The sequence below is a fragment of the Drosophila sechellia genome, chromosome X (assembly GCF_004382195.2).
Source record: "Drosophila sechellia strain sech25 chromosome X, ASM438219v1, whole genome shotgun sequence".
In the NCBI taxonomy this organism is placed as follows: domain Eukaryota; kingdom Metazoa; phylum Arthropoda; class Insecta; order Diptera; family Drosophilidae; genus Drosophila; species Drosophila sechellia.
Genome location: NC_045954.1, coordinates 16,262,040 through 16,274,631, shown reverse-complemented (window position 1 = coordinate 16,274,631; position 12,592 = coordinate 16,262,040). Strand labels below are relative to the sequence as shown.

The window sequence follows — 12,592 nt, the reverse complement described above, 5'->3', positions numbered from 1 at the left end:
CGGAGTTGCCCGTATCCGGAATCCGGAATTCCCGGGCTCCTGGGCTTACGGGTTCTCAGGCACCGGCATGGGCACGGGCACCCTTCCCTGACTTCCAAGTGGGCGGGCATTGCGACACATTCGCCCCCATTTCCCACCGGATTCATAAATAATATGCCAACCGCCGCCTTCCCTGCATAAACAACTACTAAAGCCCATCGTACACGAATTCAATTTGGTGCTGGATCTGGAGCTGGAGCTGGTGCTGAGCCCGCCGTCTGATCCTGAGCCCTTTTTTCCACAGTTCCGCTAATGAGTTTCTACGCAATTTCGTGTGCCGGAATTATTAAAGGCCGAAGCACAAATTATAATTTATACACTGTGCGAATTGGGCCGATAAATGTTACCTACAAATTATTCTGCTCCTTTAAAAAGGCTACAATTTTACTTTTACAAATAAGTAATGCAGCAACTTAAGATATTTATATTTTATATATATACATATTTATTATATTTATAATTTATAATTTGTAAACTTTAAATTTATTATTTCTTATATCCTAATTCAAAAAAATTCTCAGATATTCAGTATTCAGTAGCCTTTTTTCGAAATGTATCATAAGTAGGCGATGATTTTTACTTCCTTCTTATTTCATAATATTTTTTTACATTCACATTCATTCTGGAGCATATTGAAAAAGTAGACACACCTAACATTTTTTATATTTTACATGGATAAAAATAGTCTTAATAATGAAAACTGAATCCATGAGGCGCATGCAGGACAAGAGCCATGTCACTCTATTCCATAAGCAATCCCTCGAGGACTTCTGAAAGTTTTACACTATTCCATAAAGAAAATCCAGCTGGATTGTCCGAATTTGACTAGTACGCGTTGGAGGAGGATCCTCGTTTTCCAGGGAAATTTTTTAAATAAACGACATTTCTCATACAGTATACACAGAAGTGGTTTATTCTTCTCGCAGTGCAGTCGACGTTTTTTATTATACTCGTTACTCGTAGAGTAAAAGGTTTAATAGTCCCATATTTTTAACATTTATTTGTATAAGGTAGGAATATCCAGATTTGTTTTTGGCCAATGTAAGACTTAAAAATTTATCAAGGGATAAAGAGAGAGTGTCAGCCCATCCAGTCCATAGGCCTCAGCTTCTCTGTTCCTAGGGAATTGTCACTGATCCGATTCGTGAAGACCCACTTACATATCTGATTTGTCATTGTCCTGATCGAAAGCCAGCGAAAACGTAGGCATCATATTACACTTTGTCGCGGAACCTGCTCGTTTCCATTATGAGTATCCACTATCCGCAGCTCAAGACACTAACAAATGGGACCACCGTTCGGGTGACTTCTGCTGTAACTGTTGCATTTCGCAGATAAGATTGGTACTCGCTACATTGGCGGACATTACTTTGATGAGTTTGGAGTAGAGCAGAAACGTGGTCACTTCGTTTTAGTAGAAGCCAAGATATACTTGAGCTTAACTAATACTAAATACTTTATGCTTTACAATAAAATATGTAACAAAGAATTACAAAATCTTAAAGCCAACATATCAGAGTTATACAAACACTTTATAAAGACAACGATCTAGAGAACTGAAAACACTAAGGGTATTCCCTAGTTTGCTGGTTTGATCGTCTTTTTGTCGAGATCTTGGTTGTCGATTCGTGTGGCTGGGGTGTCCATGAAGCGCTTTAAGGCCGACTTCATCTTCTTTTCTGTTGCCCAAGCTCCTGGTCTTGGATTCGGATTTGGAAGCTGGTCGTGAGCGGGTCAGATTTCAAGCTCTATAGCCAAGACAGTGGGCATTCATTGTTCGGAAACTGGGCGACAATGGAGACAATATTCCTTTTATCTGGAGCAAGACCCTTTCAGTGATTGTCCGACAAATGGACAATGGGACAGATAGTCCAGACAGACACACAGACTGGGTAAATCATCATTGCCAGTGGGCCATAATGAGTCGGTAGCCACAAATTGAAAGCCACATTCCATGCGGCACATCATCTCATCTCTCTGATGCTTAAAAACTATGTGCTGTGTGTGTGTGCTCATTTAATAACCTCAACAACCCCTCAATAAAAACACACCTATTTCCCGGGCCAGGGAAGCTCTCTCGCTTTTTGGCCGCAAAATTGTTTTGTTTTATTGGTTTTGTCGATTTGCTTGGCGGGTGCCGAGTTGAAGAAATATGGTCAACGCTCGACGGATCAAGTTTGAGCTGAACTGACCGGAACAGGACCAGAAATTTACGAAAGTCCTGTAAAAGTTCGTCTGAGGACAGCTGCTGGCAACAAATTGCTGATATGTCCAGAAGCGATGCCGCAAATTAGTGTGTTTAGTACGTGTGTGTCTGCAGCACTAACAAATTGAACTCATTTCGCTTACATTGCGATGATCACCGGAAAACAAATGGTCGCCGACTGACGGAAGCCGGCCACACGTCCTGTCTGTCCCAAGGACCAGGAACCCCAAACACCAGAACCCACGACCCAACTGCGGACGCAGCAAACAGGACTCAGAGTCCAGAGATCCAGGAGTGGGGAGCAAGGTGTTGTCCTGTCCCGCACTAGAGCCCCTGCCATCGGTACACCGCAAGAAAGTTGTCAGATTAAGCTTGGGAATTTAATTCACGACGTATCTTTTAAGGCTGTTAAATGGAATTCTTGCCCTCACTGGTTTTTGAGTACCCAAATAATTTCTGACTAGTTCATAGATTTTTCGCCAAGTGTTTGCTTGCGTGCTGGTCAAATATCCTCGGACTTCGCCGCACATCCTCGGACATCCAATGACAAAGAGACAAATGAGAGGCACGTAAGTTATTTGCTCGACTTGTCCCCCTGCCGAACTGACCATCGTGCCACCATCCCCGTGCCGTCATCGAGGAAACGCCCTTTGGACATCGGACATCAGATGTTATGGTCATAAACAAAAGTGTTTTAATAACAAGGTTAATGACAAGTGGAATGCCGCTGTCGTTTTTACCAGCAGCAGAGCAGCACGGTAGTAGTATGAAGTATGTGGCATTTAGTACGTGAGACTGGGAGTTGTCTTAAGAAAGGACGCCGTAAGAAAACAACAAGGAGTAAATCTGTCCAACTTGTCCATTCGGAATGCCCTCAAGTTCCATGGTCTCGTATCAAAATTTAATTATGTCAAATATCTCACATGTCAATGCAACTGGGACTTGGTACTCTGAACTCCGCCAGACTCCAAACTCCGAACTGACCGAAGCGCACACAATGGAAAGCCACAGGCAGACAAGACAAGAGGGGTAAAGAGGGGGCAGTTAAGGGGGGGAGTATAACAAAGTTCTTGCCACTTGCCACACTTGAGGCGAAAGTGGCAAGAAGCCACTGCCCATCCACTTCATAGATTATTAAAGCGAATTGCTACACAAGGCATATAATTCTTATTTCGTTATTACAACTACCACCAGCACACGCTGATGCAATCAATTCATGCATAAACCCTTATGACTTTATACGCTTCACGCTTTCCCTCCACGCCGGAGATCGATCCGCTCTACCGCTCCGCTTTTCGGACACGAGACCTCAGCCCGCACTGAAGCCCATTCCCCAAATCCAAAAACCCAAAACTGAAAACCCAAACCAAAGCCAAAAAAAAAAAAAAAAAAAATACTGAAACCCAAGTCGAAAACCGAGACGGCTGTATCGACCGTAAGTCAGGGCAATATTTTACCATAATGTAACGGAAAATAGCCAAGACGTGGTCATTTGAAATATTTTATTTTATTTCGCTTCGGGGAAAAGGTGTAACGACAAAACGGACGGCAGCCGCAAAAGGCCACAGAAGGCCACGAATGCCAAGAAGACAATATATGACTCGTTACCTCTTAGATACTTGCTTACTTGTAGATACTCGTGGACCACCGCCCATTCAAATGATTTTTCGACCATATTCGCAACAACGAACGGCTGCAAACTCGAACATGTGCTTGAGTTCACTCGCTTTGGGCAAGTCGCAATCTTAAAGAGCCTAATGGATCATCAGCCGCAGATGGGAGGGAACTACTTGTACTTCAAGCAGCCCATTGCAGCTACATTTCAAAGACATAACTTGAAAATCTCGTCCTTTTTTTGAAGGATACCCCCCACCTTCTTGTCAAATTTGCAAGTCAAACCACTAAAGTAGCAAGCAATTGCATACAACTATAAAAATATACTTAAATAGTATATTTGTATTTAACATTTATTGTTTAATGTTTAATGTTTAAAAAGCTACTTAAAAAACAACTATTGAAAGTATGTTATGTCGTTTCTTTTTTTATGTCGAGTGTGAGGACACTGATAGTATCTTAAAAAGCAGGACACATTAACAAACATTAAAAACAAGCGCAGTTTGGTGGAGAGTTTCGCCGAAATCATAGGTTTGGATGGATCGAATAAAAGCCCAACCATAATCGATACATTGAAATGGATGCGGTACGTGAAAGACTTGGCAATGGTTCGTATAAACGTATAAATATGCTGAATGAAAACTTTTGATAAACCGATTTCAATTTCAATTGAAAAATCTCCCACATGCTGGAATGCATTAGAGAACTTCTGAGCTCCGTTACGTGACTAAATAAAATATAGAATTCAGAATCCTTCCACTCACTTGGATGCGAGCGAACAAGGGGTCCCATTCAAGGATGCCCGATGTGTGCCATTTGATTCATGAGATCTGGAAAATATATATATATATAGGTTAGTATATGGAGTGGGGGTATGGGCAGGGGTCTTACGTGTTTATGAGTTCGTGTGCGGTGGAGGGTGTGTGCGTATATGTGTGTGTGTGGGTGTGTATGTCTGATTTGAAATTATTGGCTGCTCCCACGGGTGTCGTAAGCTCGGACGGAACGTTAAGCTCGGTTTCTGCATAGTTAGCCCGAAGGACCGAGTCCTGCAGCATGTCCTTTTCTTCCTCTTTTTTTCCCAGCAGCTTTTTATCTTATTGGATTGTCGGACTGACCACAGATTGCCAAGGCCTCGCCCTGCCGCATATTACTCAGAAAAAAAAGAAACAAAAAAAAACAGAAACGTGAAGCAAAATACAGGCCATTTTAAATTCCGTGAGCAGCTGCCAAATAAACGCGATTGATCGTTAAAGTGTATGCCGGAATCGAAGCTAGTGGTGGGCACTATATTTTATGGTTCTTAAATTGAAATAAATGCTGTCCGAATCGTTCTCATAAATTTCATTTGGTTTTAAAATAAAAAGCAAACGTGATTAAGGGTTGTGCACTTCCAGGACTTTCGTCTTCACCGTTTAGGGTGAGTCCTCGAAAGGAGGTCAGTATACATATAAGTCGGAAATGGCTTAGCGAAAATGAGATTTATATGCATACTTTTTGATTATGTTTCCCCTCCACTTTAATTAGTTATATTTCGTTATAAAATCTATACTTTTATTAGATATGTATTAGGTATAAGGAAGGTATGTATTAGGTATACCTATTGAGCATATAATCGTTCGTTTTCGACCCACATTTCAGTTGTTAAGATGTCCATATAGGAAAGATCTTAAATTACCCCATACAAGCCGCCTGTTTTGTCGAGCACTTCAGTCGGCATTCCATACTGCCACTCAAAAATCAAGACAATTGCGTCAAGTCAACAAACGGTGACAATTTAAAGAATCGCCACACACATGCACCATACACCATATATATATACATATAGCCAAACCATTTTAGCCCGATTTCGAGTGCGATTACGACTCAAGACAGTGCTGACAGGTGACAGAATTAGCCTTGAACACGCCGTGGAGGTATTTCTTTTTTTCTTTTTTTTTTCTTTTCGGCCGTGTCACCTCAACCAATTTTTGTCTTTGCCTCGGCTCCGAACTGAATCGAATCTCTAATGGCCAGGCCAACTGGCTCGTCAACGCCACCAGCAACGAAACAACGAGGCATTTTTTGCCCCCACTCCATGGATGACAATGGAACGTTAGTAATCGCGTTTCTGTCACAGAAGTTAAACGACATCGCGTTTGACAGATAAATTGACACGATCAAGTGCACCCCAGTCGAAAAAGTACGAGATATTTATCCACATTAAGGTGGATTAGGCAAAATGGCAACTTCAGTGCTGGAATTCCCATTAAGACGACTTGACAGGCTGGCCAAGAGAACAATTGGGCGATGCTTTTGTTTCGAATTACATTCGAATTCCAACGGTGTAAAGTGTCAAATGCGAAATCCTATGAAGTATCTACTCCATATTTGACCTATATTAACCAGCTAGCTGAAGCTAGCGATATTTAGCCCCTGACATTTGAGAACATTCGTCGGTGGCTCGGTCATTTGGTAATTGGCGCCAAATGTGTTATTTTTAAAGACTGCCGTTTACCAGAGACTGCATTGTAAAAGTTTGGTGGAGTAATTGGCGCTAAACCGCCTACAAATCATCACAAAAATGTGACGAAATAAAATAAACAAACTGTCAAATGTCAAGACACTACCATAAACATTTACAACACAACCCTTCCATGCCCCTCCATCTGTGTCTGAACGAGATATTCTGATGCTGCTGCCGAAGCCGATGCCGATGCCGATGCTATTGCCATTGGCGCCCGTGCATTGCATGGCATTTGTCGAGAGGCCCCCATATATCGCCCCCATTCCACCCGTGGATCCCCGAAAATGCGGAGCATATTGGAGGTGCAGGGATAGGGCCCTACCACCATCAGCCGCTGAGCATATCCGCCTGTCTTGTCTCCGTCTTCGTCTCCGTCGCCGGCACTAATGCACCCAAGGCGTCGTGCACAGATGTCTGCACTGAGAGAAAAGCTGATAGAACAATCAAATACCTCGCCTAAATATCAAGTACAAAGTATCTAAGTTATGCTATTAAATATCTAAAACATATATCTTTAAACGTAATTAGCAAATTATATAGAAACAGGCTTATATGCCTAGAAAATCAGGATTGAGTATAGAACCCACATCAAATGACTGTAAAATGCCTATCGTACAAAGCAGCTTAAAAAGTAATTATACCTGTTAAGGATATCATTATGCAATATTGTGATAATGATGGGATCAAATTGAACTAACACTAATATTTCTGACAATATATTGAGTATTTGATATGCTATATTATCTGGTATAGATAAATAACAAAGTAATTATTGGTATAAAAACTATTATTGATAAGAAAGATACCATGCTCATGGACTTTGCACCTAGAACAGCGATACATTTTTTCTCAGTGTACTAATTTGTGTATAGTTTCTCATCCGGACGGGAGAATGCGACTCCGCCAGATGCCGTTAGTGAGTCCCCGGCTGGATCTGCGGAGACAATGCATACGAGTATACGATGGGATGCGATGCGGTGCATCCCACCCACTGAAGAGTGGAAAGTCGTATGTCTGGCACTGGCAGTGTGGCACCTCAGCACGAGTATGGCTGTCGTTGTAGTTGTATCTCGTGGCTGCCATATTTCGAAACCTCCGTGTTTTGCTGCCTTCGCCGCAGACGTGTAGCACACACATAAAAGATTGAAATTTGTCCCAGGAGCATTGAAAATTTACAATTTAATTTGCAGATGGCTTTGCTGCTGCTCACTGCTTACCCGTAAAATGGCACATCCAACAAATTCCGACTTTTAGACATCAATGTCCGGCCCGTTCCGCTCTAGTTTGTATGCATGCAGCCGAAAAGGCAGGCGCCCAGATTAATTCAGATATAAAACTTCAAGTTGTTGTTGTCTTGAATTTTTCGACCAAGCCACTGGCTTTAACCGACTTGGCAGCACCAACAGTCTGTGACCTTTGTGATTGAGGAGTTGGTGCAGAATGAGGAGAGGCAGGAGCAGCAAGGGGACTCTTTCACATGTCACCATTCCAGGGAAGTCAATATCCGAGTCCTTGTTAAGTATCTGGCATCGTTATCCGCTTAATTACGATAATCATTCATCAATGTGACATTTGCGTTTGACAGAACCGAGCTGAATCACGGCCATGATTAATTCCGCATCTCGCCGAACAATTCGCAACTATTCCGATGGATTTCCAAAAGCTACACATACGTGCATACATACGTAAGTATGTACGTATATATTGCGAATTTTGTCAGCTCATGTGGGTGTTGGATACATTTCCCAAAAGCATTAATTGTTCGAATGGGGAATTTGGCAAGTAGTCAAAGAGTCGTCAGAGGTTGAGTAACCACATAGTGTCCGGCTGAAAACTCAGGGGAGTTGTGCCCCACTGCAACTCAAGTGGATCGCCAGAGAATCGCAGCAAACAGCAAAAGACGTTAGTATATTACAGCGAATTTGATGCAACATCGCGATGGCGATGGCAATTGCGATGGCAACACGGTGGCGAGTACGAATACAATCGAATAGAGCAACGCAATCGATGTGTGTGCCAACTGACCAGGCCAGGAAAGGGTGTTGGCCAACCGATATTGGCGTGATATATGAAATGAACTACTTTTTATTGAACCCATGCGACTTTTACTTAATGGAATAAACGTACTTTCTTACAACATAAATGCCATCTTAGTTGAACCTCTTACTTGATTATAGTTATATAGTATAAGTAACAGATACAAGACATATTGTGCCAGTAATTCAAAAGACAGATAATTAGTTGCATGGCCTAGGGTCTGTCATTTGCTGCTTAAACGATGCAAAATATTGTTTACTTTCGCGGCACATGATCCATCATCATCTTGTTAGCCAACCGGTGGCTTCTGGCTAACTTATATATGAAGATATATACATATATATATAGGTATGCAAATATAATTTAGTGGAAATTGGCTGTCCTTTAATGCGCAATAAACGACTTATTTAACACTTGGGCGATGCAAATTATGAAATTCATTTAGGGAAAAGTCGAGCACACACAGCCAGCGAACTTCAAAGGCTGCTTGCAACCAGCAACGACGAGGACAACGCACATTTACATATGCAAAATAGCCCAACGCAGAGGACTCAACTCCGCTACAACAAAAAAAAAAAGAAGAAAAATATGAATATAACAACAACAAGTATTCGCTACAAGGTAAGTGTGTGTACGTAAGTAAGTATATGCGCGAAATACCCTAGGGTTTTCAATCATTACTCAAATTATGATGGTTTAATTTGGGCGCTTTCGGAATCCGCAGTCATTAGCCCTGCCGCACCAGCACCAGCACATTCACATCCACATCCACATCCATACTCATACTCATACTCACACATTCATATTCACATTCACATCCACGGGGCATATGGGGTAGCCGACTTTATGGTCGGGGTGCATAATGTTCAATGCAATCAAAGGCCTGTTTGTTTTGCATATAAGATAGCGATCAAAATGTCAAGCCTCTGGCTCTGTAAACGAATCTGTCAATCGCAGCGTATATCTAGAACATTTGCCCCCACCTCCCTTATCAACACATTTTATTTACAATTTAAGCCTAATCGGTCAAGATTGCTGATAAATTAAGACAAGATGGAGCTTTAATTACAGGTCCTACTCAAATTGACAAGAGCAGAAGTTACACATATACAATAAATGAAATGAATATCAAGTAAGTGAATCGTTTCTTTGTAGGAGGCCATTTATTCAGATGTTTTGGATTTATCACCGCCTAGGTGATGGCTTCATCTAAACTAGCTGGTTCCTGGTTTTGGAATATGAAATGACCCCGAATTTAACCCCTTGTATTCACAGTGTCCCAATGGCTTATTAGCTTATCTGAAAGACAATATAGTCGTGAAGTTAATTGAGAGTGCTGGCAGGGGTAGGGGGATGGTAACGGGGGACAGAAAGAAAACGCTTTCAGCAATTTGGTCTAATATGTAAAGTCTAAAGTCCGGTGGACGGAAGTCGTTGGGTAGATAAACTGGACCCCCGAGTGAAGAAACTGGAACTGGCTGTGCGATATAGTTGGTGATTCATGAATATTTAAACGTCACATTTGGTCGCACTTTTCACGATGCTCATTAATAAGGCAAAGAAGAAGAAGGGGGCGGGCACCCAAAGAAGAAGGAGACGAATGAAAAAAAAAGCGAGCGAAAAATGAAGAAAATGTGGCGATCATCGTTGGCTCGTTTCAGCGTTACAGCGTTTTAGCGCTAAGTTTTCAGCGTTTTTCGGTTTGCGTTTGCGTTCGCGTTCAGATTGCGTTCCGTTCGTTTCTGGGGCAGTGAACAAGTGCCCTCTCTATGCACATGGACACATGGACAATCCACAACATCATCAGCACCATCGCCATCGCCATCGCCATCGCCATCACCATGATGATGATGGCACGGTTGGACAACTGTGCGGCACTGGAGAGAAAAGTTTTCTTTGTCTCGGTTTCGGTTCGGTTTGGTTTGGTTTGCATTGCTTTAGCTTTTGCCTGGCTTGGCTTGGCTTGGCTTGGCTTGGTTTCGGCTTCTCGGACACACATGCATGTGCATCTGTTGAATATCTGGCGGATCTGGACTGCACCACTTGGATATGCAAGATAGCGACGACGTCGTCGTGGTCGTCTGCGATACAAACACATAGAGAGTGGTATACTTTGGTACCAAGTTGGATTTAATTTCATGCCGCAGTAGTTCGCGCATTCGTTTAACGCCGCAACATTTCCAACTAAACGGCAAACGGGAGCGTCCAACGACTTTTAATTCGAACCACACGCTCGACTCCGGGAGCCCACTACTTATAGGGATAGGGGTATAGAGGGTGTACATACATACATAAGTATTTCCAGCGAGGCATATTAACTTATGCATGAATACATAATCAGGAGCTCCTCTACTTTGGCCCATGTTGTCAACCCCTCCATCAAAAGACACTCGTCGGGGTCTTTTGTGGATAATGACCTGCTGCTGAAGTTCAACAAGACATTGCACTTGCCACCGCAAGACTTTTGTCACCCATATACGGAGTTGCATACATTTATTGGCAGGTGCAGCCGCCACCCCCAACCACGTCTCTTCATTCACGGTCACGGTCCATAAATACAACATTTTTCCTTATTATTTATTTTTTTTTTCTTAAGTAATTCTAAAAATTTACATTCGTAATCAGCCCAAGACGTTCGCTATCGGTTGACCAGAGAAGTTCCAGTGAAACCACAAGAGCAAACAGCTATAAGAATTGGAAAGGGGTTTCTGCAGCGACTCCTCTGCTGAGACGGACGCCACATAATTTGTTCTCATTACGTTTTCGTGATTTTTCGAATTATTCAAGAAATTAATCATTTACATCATTACCACATTATCAAACGGAGAGCTCCGATACTTTTTGGCCCGCATGACTTCGCTGCTTTCGTATAAAAATTCGTTTTCCTTTGATATTCGGTCTTTGGGATTTTCGATTTGATTTTGATTTTGATTTTTTCCTTCTTTTTTTTTTATTTTTTTTTGGGTGGAGGCTGTCATCTGATGACCGAACGAACACTGGACAAGTAAATGATCTAACCACAGCGAAACAGACGACCCAGTGGGGGTTGTGGTCTGCGTCCAGTACAGATATGTATGTAAAAACTTTAATTGACAGGGGACCTTAGCATTCGAAGGCATTCGATTATGTGCTACGCGATGACTAATAATATTGTATCTGGTTGGCAGTCGCTATAGGTTTTATATGTAGCTAACAAATGAGGTTTAATCAAAGCCGAAAACTACTTTATCGAAACTCGCGCCGCACAATGGCTGTGTACAAAGAAAAATCAAGTCAGAACCTTGAATTTGTATAATTACTCTTGGTTTCTTTTTTTTAATTCAGCTTTGTGCTAGATATGTCTTCTAATTTCCTCTTCAACTTTAGAATTATTTTCTTGATTTTAATTAATTTTTCATGGCTAAAAAGTGCATTTGGGAACTCTTCTGCGTATGCGAAACGAAAACAACAAACATCTTTTATTGTTTTCTCCTTCCTTTTTATGCAATATTTGACCACGCCCACCAATATTTGCGGCGAGTCCCTGTCGAAGGACATTTTTAATTAGCGCATTCACAGCGGGTAGAGTCTCTAGATTGAAATGCCTTCCGCAGCCGTTTTCGTGACCATGGCCGTGACCGTGGAACTCTTAAGCGGCTAAGAAGGTAGAGGAGACACAGGCATGGTCTGCCCTTCGGGCCTCTCTTCACTTAGAAAAATCAGGCCATACTTGCCCGCTATTTCGGTCTCATTGCGGAATTAAACACAATTTATTATAGAACGACAATCCAATGTACCTCCAACTAGCACGATCGATCATCACTCAACGAATTTAAGTATTGCAACGAATTACTTGTATTTATAACCATTTAGCATATGTAATGAAGCTTATAAAAGAGGCCAAGCCATCAAGAAACGGATATGGCTTTGGGAAGTATTCCTTGCAGACACCATAAATCAGAGCGGGATTGAAGGGCTGTAACCAGCGTTGGGCAACAGTATTTTTTGTTAGTGTCTACTCTCGGATCTGCTATCTGCATTGGGCGTATCCGACGGCTATGGCGGTGACGTCGTCCACCCCGATCCAGAGTGATAGTTCGGTGTCTTTCCTGAGGTCGTCACCTTACCTCAACTCACCTCACCGCAGCTCTGCAACGCGTCGCTCCTTCAGTTCACATCGGAGGCAAGAGGCAAGAGGCAAGATCACCTAA

General features: G+C 42.2%; 1 long non-coding RNA gene across 1 annotated transcript in view; it reads right to left on the bottom strand.

Moving 5' to 3' along the window:
• Positions 1-4,591: 4,591 nt before the first annotated feature.
• LOC116802233 overlaps positions 4,592-12,592 on the bottom strand; it is a 75,213-nt gene continuing 67,212 nt past the window's right edge. The window contains exon 3 of the long non-coding RNA XR_004362583.1: positions 4,592-4,689. This is a non-coding gene — a long non-coding RNA (uncharacterized LOC116802233). The remainder of the gene's footprint in view (positions 4,690-12,592) is intronic.